This window comes from Pistacia vera, unplaced genomic scaffold (genome assembly GCF_008641045.1).
Source record: "Pistacia vera cultivar Batoury unplaced genomic scaffold, PisVer_v2 Contig470, whole genome shotgun sequence".
In the NCBI taxonomy this organism is placed as follows: Eukaryota; Viridiplantae; Streptophyta; class Magnoliopsida; order Sapindales; family Anacardiaceae; genus Pistacia; species Pistacia vera.
The window spans coordinates 250,622-259,470 of NW_022196302.1; the positions used below are offsets into that span (position 1 = coordinate 250,622).

Genomic DNA, 8,849 nt, shown 5'->3' on the forward strand with positions numbered 1-8,849 from the left:
GAAAATACGTAGCTATTAAATTATAAAAATAGACAGATACCTAAAACATTAGACATTAAGGGAAAAAAAAGGCTTGAAAAAGAGACTAAACAACAAGAGAATGTATAGCAATGACCAACTACATTCTCAATGAAAATTGATAGCCATGGCCCCCCTAGCCATAGAGTAGCTAACTGTGGCACTAGAATGCACACAGTCTTTATATCAAATGGTCCTCACCTCATGTTATCATCCTATCATCGTGAAAATCCTAACTGGTCAACCACGCCTATTGTCAATACACCATAGGTGTTAGTTTAGACTCAAACGTAAATATTAATTAAGCATCAAGAAAAAAAAAGTTATGTTGTCCCTGTTTACTTCATTTTGTAACCTTAGAAGTCTCAGTCAGAAATTGCTTGTTTCCTGCTCAAATCTTAAAGAATTCATTTTTGCATAAGATTAATTCAACTAACAAATCTTTTTAGACTTGATCTTTCGTCTAGTTCATTAATCAGATAAATTCAACTATTCAATTTTGACACAGAAGTTAGAATATGACCTTTCCAAATGTAAGTTTTAAAAGTTACTTTATTATAAAAATAATAAAGACTACATTAAGAGAAGCAACCTAAAAAAGGAGACCAAATAAAAGAACTTGGTACAGGATTGTTACTACAGAAAAGTGAAACACATCCATGCCTAACCCTCGGATTCATCAATTGCATATATATTTTGGTTTCTCATCTCTGAGATGGAAATCTCTTGAAAAGGTTTTGCCAATGGTGTCTTGCGGCCAAGAAATTCATGAGACATACAATGCATTGTAGGTCGTGACTTTGGTTTGGAACATAAGCAAGCAAATGCTATTCTTGAAATAAGAGCAATATCTTGCATGACCATTGTGGTCATAGGATGCGGAAGACATGGGTCTAACAGATCAATCAGCATCAGAAACTAAATTACGAACTTGACAAAGTAGATGTTGTTTAATTGTATCTGGGATCATTAATTGGTTTTATTTATCATCTGGGCAATTAAGTCCAACATTAAAGTGCCTGTTAGCTTGCTTTCATGGGGAAAAAGATTAAAATATAGCACCATACTTCCTGATGGAACCTGCTTCGGTGCAGCATGCCATGATACAGGTGTTCCTACCAATGTGCTAATAGTCCTTTTTCAACATTTTCGCCGGTACTATCCTCAGCCATGCACTTCAAGTTCTGGTGCTGAAGCTTCTGTAATGCTGGACTACATTCTACCAAACGCACGTGCAATGATTCAGTAAAACTTTTAAACTTTGAGGCACCCTGAAAGAAAAGCACCACTTAATCAAACTAATCAAAAGAAATTTAAGGGTTAGCCACAACATATTCCAAATTCAGTGAAGATAAATATTAAATACAAGTATATAAAAATTAACAAAGATACATAGTTGTAATTATTGTCTCATACACGAAGAAGGTCCACCATGAGAGTTCCTCAACCTGGACCCAGCGCAACAAGGTTCACTCTGTTTGGCTGTACCATTTGCTCCCATAAACACATGGCCCAAACACCAACCATCTGAATTTGCATCAGCCAGACAAAGAATCGATTGTTTTGCGATAACCAAACAACATAAGTTAAACGACCAGCACTTTACAGTGCAAACGACTCCTTGAATGAAGTCTAATGAGTTACAAGGAGACAATAGTAAGACCGACCAAGAGAAATCACATTACCTCTCCAAACATCTGGCTTACTTCAGGTGAGGTTATAAACTCACCTTCTGCTCCAAATACATCACCATTGATAGAGAACCCAGCCGTAGGATTCGTCAGAACTTCCTCCATATACTCTGCAACTGAGATTGGCCCACCACGGAACTGGAAACCAGCAATTATGACAAATCAGCTTCAAGAACAAGGAGTAAGTTCGCATGTAATAGAACACATAGGAAATTCCATTCTGCTCTGCTAATGCCTAACCACAAAATGCCAAAATAGACATGACGGAAAACCATACTTTTAGTTTGATTATATTATAACTTTGCAACCACTTTGCCCCGGGAGCTTCTTAACCAATTAATAAAAAATCAAAATCTTTTAGCTTCCAATAGCAACTAAACAACTTGAATTCATTTTAAAAAATCCACCATACCTATGGATCAGTTGTCATGCTCTCATATCAAGTCAAACTGCCCGTATAACCATTTGAACCATTCTCATTCAAATGCAAAAAAAGTCATGTTGATAGAACAAAACTTGCCTGTTAATGCAAGTACCAATCGCCATAATCGTATCCCACCACCAAACAAAACTCCCTCCTTCAACAAAATTCTACAAACTCACGCACACATTTCCACAAACACTAAATACATGTTACCAGAACAAACAAGCGAACAAACCAAAAACAACAAAAACTCATAAACATAAAACATTTCACACCTTCATGATCCCTTTAAGTTGCTTAACGAGCTCAGATTCCAAGTTCCGCTCATGTGAGTGCTCTACAAATCCAAAAAGGGACAAAATTTTAAAACAAAAATAAAAAGTTAGGAAATTACATGATATCAAGAGTATCCTAAGACTAACAAAAATAAGAGATTACAAAATATAATGGAAATCTCAACAGATTGTTGGTCCTCTGTTGTGTTAATTTCTCTTTCCCTCTCAATTTTGGCTTAAAGCTTTATTTTGAGAATCTCTGGCATCTTTATTTTGTTTATTCCTGCTCAAATCTTCTTTTTTCTTTTTGCTCAAATCTTGAAGAAATCATTTTCGCATAAGATTAATTCAAGCTTACAACTCTTTTTGCACTTGATCTTTTCATTTTGTTCATGGATCAGATAAATTCAACTGTTCAACTTAGACTAGGAAGATATATTATGACAATAATTTGTCGAGGCTGGAAGACCGTGAAAAAGTTTTAGTTACTATTTGAACATTCAAAAGTTGTATATATTAAACGAAACTGACCTTTCTAAAGTTACTTTATTATAAAAAGATAAAAGTTATATTAAGAGAAGCAATCTAAAAAAAGGAGGTCAAATAAAAAAACTTGGTACACGATTGTTACTATAGAGCAGTGAAACACATCCATGCCTAACCCTCGGATTCATCAATTGCATATATATTTTGGTTTCTCATCTCTGAGATGGAAATCTCATGAAAAGGTTTTGCCAATGGTGTCTTGCGGCCAAGAAATTCATGAGACACACGATACATTGCAGGTCGTGACTTTGGTTTGGAACGTAAGCAAGCAAATGCTACTCTTGAAATAAGAGCAATATCTTGCATGACCATTGTGTCCGTAGGAGGTGAAAGGCGTGGGTCTAACAGATCAATAAGCATCATATTTTGATAAGAAGAAGATGATACTGATGAAAGTAGTTCTCCTGGATGACAACCCATCAATGCTTCAAGTGCCACTACTCCAAAACTATAAACATCACATTTCTCAGTCACAATCATGGTGTAAGCAAGTTCTGCGCAGAAAGTTGAAAATCCTTTAGAAGAAATAATAACATCTATTCACTAATTTACTTTCAAAAAATTAATGATATCAAAATGTAAGGTTTATATAGATTCTAAAGATGTCACTTCGGTTATAACAGACATATATTTATGAGAAGAGTAATTGAGTACTTCACCTGGGGCTATATATCCATAAGTTCCGGCTAATATGGTTCTATTGGAGGAGTCAGGATGTAGAAGTCTAGCCAACCCAAAGTCAGCAATAAATGCTTCCAATTCTGAGTTTAGTAGAATGTTGTTGCTTGATATGTCACGATGAACAATTGATGGAGTGCAATCATGATGTAAGTAAGACAAAGCATGCGCCATATTCTTAACTATGTTCACCCTCTTACTCCAATCCAACTCAATAGCTTCATCATCATGCGATAGAACACAAAACAGGCTTCCCCTCTCCATGTACTCATAAATTAAAAACATGCATTTTTATGCAAACAAAATCCATAAAGCTTAATAATATTTCGATGTCGTAATTTGGATAGTACATGGCTTCATTGGAAAATGTTGAGGAAAGTTGACTCCTGGTTTCCAGATTGGAAGCTTCTTCAAGCAACTACTTTGCCATTTGGCAGTTGTGCCCTTAAACACTACCGTAACCCAGTTCCAATGCCGTATTTGATGTCAAAGTCCTCTGTTGCTTCAACCATGTCTTCAAATGCAATTTTCCCATCATAATTCCAAATTGAAAACACATCTCTAGCCTTGGTTGCCCTTGTCTCGGTTTAGCTTTTCATCCTCAGTTTAAGGAGAATCAAGAATCCAAATATAAGATGCTGACAGATATGGTGATAGGAAGCAAAATTTTAAGAGAAGGAGACACCTTCTTTTGGGGTTTAGAAGGAGACACGTTCTTAGTGGGTTTAGAAGATGTAAGACTAGGACAAGCGGAAAAGCCCTTATCAACTAGGCCACATAAATCTTTGTTACCAATAAACTTTTCTGGTCCTTGATATTGCAAATCAATTGGAATTTCACCCCTCCAAATTATATTGACAAGTCAATGTAATACAAACGATGAAGGGATTTAGGGATGGTTCCAGAAAGATAATTGTGCGAAACATCTATATACATGTATCTATTGGGTAATAGTATCCAATGGAGAAGGTATGTTCCCAGTGAGTGAGTTGAATGACAAATCAAAATGATTAAGACTTTTAAGGTAAATAGATGGAATGCTCCGCCAAATCTGTTTCTAGAGAGGTTTAGTATTCAAGGTTGAAGAGTTTTCCACTTGCATTTGGTATATGACCAGAAAGGAAATTTGAGGAAAGATCGACATGTTGAAGATGAACTAACTGAGTAAACTCATTTGGAATGGAGTGATTGAGTTGATTAGACTAAGATGCACAATGGTTAGATGGGTTAAAAGACACATAGTTGAAGGAATAGGTCCAATTAGGTTGTTATTACTCAGATCTGCGAAAGTTAAATTCTTTAGATTGCCAAGTTCAGGAGGTAAGAAACCTCCAAGTTGTTGGAAGAAAGATCTAGGTATTCCAAGTTTGTCAAATGACCAATAGTTGAAGTGATCGATCCAGTGAATTTGTTTAATGACAAATTCAGTCTCATGAGATTGTTCAAGCTTCAATTTCTGGGGGATGACACCTTTAATTTTTTTTCAAAAAAAAAAAAAAAAAAAAAAAAAAAGGTCAATATAATTGCACTCACCTATTATTTGAAATGATTAAAAAAAAAAAAAAAAATCAGTGGCGTACCTGTAAGATTATTATTGGACAGAGAGAGGAATTTGAGTTTTGAAAGTGCACCAATTTGTGATGGAATGTATCCGGAGAGAGAACTATTTACGATACTGAAATTTTTAAGGTTGGGAAAGCAAGAAAAGTTAATCTGGCTAAGCTCTCCTTCTATGTTATAATGAGGGTACCAAAGATCTATACAAATGATGCTTCCTGCCGAATTGCAAGTGATACCAACCCATTTGCAATGATTTGAAATATTGTTGATGGGATCCCACCAACTGGTTTTAAGTAAAGCCTCTTTCTCTAATTGTAAAGATGATAATTTAGATGCTGCTACAACTTTATCAGAAATATCAATAGCAACAGAACATGTAAAAGTAGTAGCCCATATAATCAGCACTCTAGAAGTGAAGGAATTGAACACCATGTTTAAAAACCTTATGCTTGGTGCAGCTAGATACTCTATCTACCTGAAGCCAGTTTATATATATAAATAAGTTTGAAGCTAGCTAAACCTCCGTTTAATTGGTCTTGCTTCAGGCTGCGTCAATTCTTTTTGACTTGAGAGCCATTTGTTTACACATAAATTTCTACCTCTTTTTGAACAAGTCTTGCAGTATATTAGAAGATTATGACAGACAGTCCAAGTTAAAGTCTTTTTGGCTTTTTTCTTCCTTGAACGAACGTGGAGCAAGTTGTCAATTGTGACAATTCATTATAATTTCGGAAAGTTATATATATTGGAGATTAAATAATAAACTTTAAAATTTTATTGTAACTTTTCTATTTACATCTATGATTTTATTAAATCTTCAAAATAACTTGAGTTTTTAATGAATTAAAGTTATATGATTATGAAGAAATGTATAAACATAGAAGTTTGAGTTTTAAAAGTAGAAGATATATATTCTAAAAGTGATTAATAAGTATAATAAATCTTGAAATTAAATAGAATAAATTTACCAATTATTAAATGCAAAGTGAATGAATCATTTATGGTATATATATAAGTCAATACTTAATAATAGATTATACAAATTAAGGATTGGCCTACACGGTTGCACATAAAAAAGTTGCACAAATAATTCAGCCTTTACATGAGTCAATACTTAATAATAGATAATACAAATTGTAAGGATTGGCCTACACGGTTTCACATAAAAAAGTTGTACAAATAATTCAGTCTTTACATGATTGCTGCTGCTGGTCTTTTTCACATACTATTAATTGTCAAGTTTTTGACGTTGCTGGATTGTTTTATAAGAAAAATTATTCTGTCCTTTATATTCTTCGTCTCCTCCATGACTTGGCTTAATTGTTAAAAACATTATCCTTTCATTCTCATTTCAGAAACTACCCCACACTTTTTGCTAATAACAACTTATGACACTTTTTTTAGAAATAGTAAAAAAAACTACCTCTGAGCCCCAACTCCATCCAATTCCGTTAATTTGCAAGCTGAAATTTACGTAAAATTACTATTTTATCCTCACTTTCATTATATTTGAAATTGTTTTTGCCATTTCCAAGATTCAAACCTAGCCCTTCTAAGTTTTCGATTCAAAACTCTAACAAAAGTATATAATAATAATAATAATATATATAACTTACTATACAAATTTAAAAAAAAAAAATATCATTCACACATATTACTTAAATTGGCTAAAGTAATGAATCAAGTTCAAATCATATTGGAAGAAAAAACTTTTTATCACATTTAATGAGAGTGAGAGCAAAATATAATTTTTATAAAAGAATTTTAAGTTGCAAGTTAATAGACTTGGATGACGTTAGAACTTGGCACTAGTTTTTGATAATTTCCTAGTGAGGGGAAGTTTCTGAAATTCTCCCATGCAATATTCTCACGTTCCCTTGTACGCAAATTTTAAATCTTGAGGAGGTGACATCATGTTTTTGTGATTCATTTGTGTCTTCTAGTTGGCTTAATTTGCATGAAAAAAATTTAACAGTGTATTTGACCTTTTGTTGCGTTACTATGTCGTGCCTTCCCCTCATTTTTATTTAGTTTGAAAATTTATTAAACATCTTCGCTTGTTCATATAAAAACACATTTCCGAATTAATTTCTCGTTGTTAGTAGGCTTGATCCGACAACATATTCACCATATCACTGTAACATCCTAACCGATCAACGATTAAGCTCTGGTTAGTCGAACCAAAATATTAAGCATTAAGCGGAAATAGTTATGTCATCCCATATTTTAACTCCTTTTGTTCTTTTAAAGTCTCTCTTTAGAAATGTGGTTAGTTGAACATGAAAATTCAACGATGATTCTTTGTCCTCTATTGTTTATTAATATCTCTTTCCCTCTCAATTTTTGGCATCTTCATTTGTTGAGATAGGCAGTGAGATTGGCATTGGATATCCCTACACAATTAGTTAATACACTGAAAATTTTAGATGGTTGAGCAGAAACTACATAGCTAATTCATTATAGAAATAGCAGAGATTGACTAAAATTTAAAATATTACCTCTCCTCTTATGGTTGGATGGCAAACCCTTAGTCATTGAGATTAGTTATACCTACAGTTTGTGTTTGAGTCGCAGAAAAGACTTAAAGAAGAGACAAAACAACAGAGATACAGTAAAAGGGGAGCCTATGACCACGACTATACAATTCCACCAAGATAAGATAGAGAACTGAAGTCAAGGTCTTTTGAGCTTAACTTTTGGGTAAGTTAGAATGTTAAACGTCCTCATAAAATGCATGCACTTCCACAAAACATCTGACCACTACGAAATCACCAGCAAAAACTTCATGCATAGCAAACCGAGTCATGAATTTAATGGCCACCACACAATGACACGACCCGCCTCGACCCTCCCTACCCCATAGCTCCGAGCGCACCTATGAGACTCGGCGGCCGAGCGTGCCGTGTGGATCTAAAACATGTTTCTCAATACGTTTTTCATAAAAACATTCGCTTGGTCGTGTTTGAAAGCAAAACACATAAGATTATATATTATATTTGAAAATCTGAAAGCTAACTTGTACGTCATAATCAAAAACGGATGGTATCAGATATTCATATCTTTTATAATCACACAGGAGATAAACTAATAAAACATAATCGGTAGCGGTAACAAGCATGACATTTTTACACACATGAGTAGTCATGACGTAAGGGCCCAACCTCGAGAGGAATCACTCCTCAGCACGACTCTTCCTGTGAACCTGGGAAAAAGGGTCTAAAAGGGTGGACTGAAATACTCATGAGTGGGGATTGGGGAGTTGTCAAAACATTCTTCAACAATAGTCATGGCATGCAATAGTTCTTATGAATCCTGAAAACAACATGATTCTATGAACATGATATGGTGGTAGCTAATCATCCTGTATGCATCCATAACTCATTTCTATCGTTCTAAGTATTATAATATGATCAATGAAACTGACAACAATTTCTGAATCCTACCTCATCACTAAATATGAAAACTCTTTTATGAGACCTTAAAGAATACTGTAAATCTCATGCGTCTAAAGACAATGTTTTCTATAAATCATGCTACAAACATCAAATTGTTTCATATAACTAATGCAACTACTATCATATACTGAAAACTGAAACTATTAACTGATACTGAAAACTGTAGGCTGGTATCTGAAAACTTAAACTGTATCCTGTTTCG

The 8,849-nt window shown here is 34.2% G+C and overlaps 1 pseudogene; it reads right to left on the reverse strand.

The window, feature by feature from the left end:
- Positions 1-595: 595 nt before the first annotated feature.
- Positions 596-4,219, reverse strand: LOC116145991 (annotated as a pseudogene).
- Positions 4,220-8,849: the final 4,630 nt, after the last annotated feature.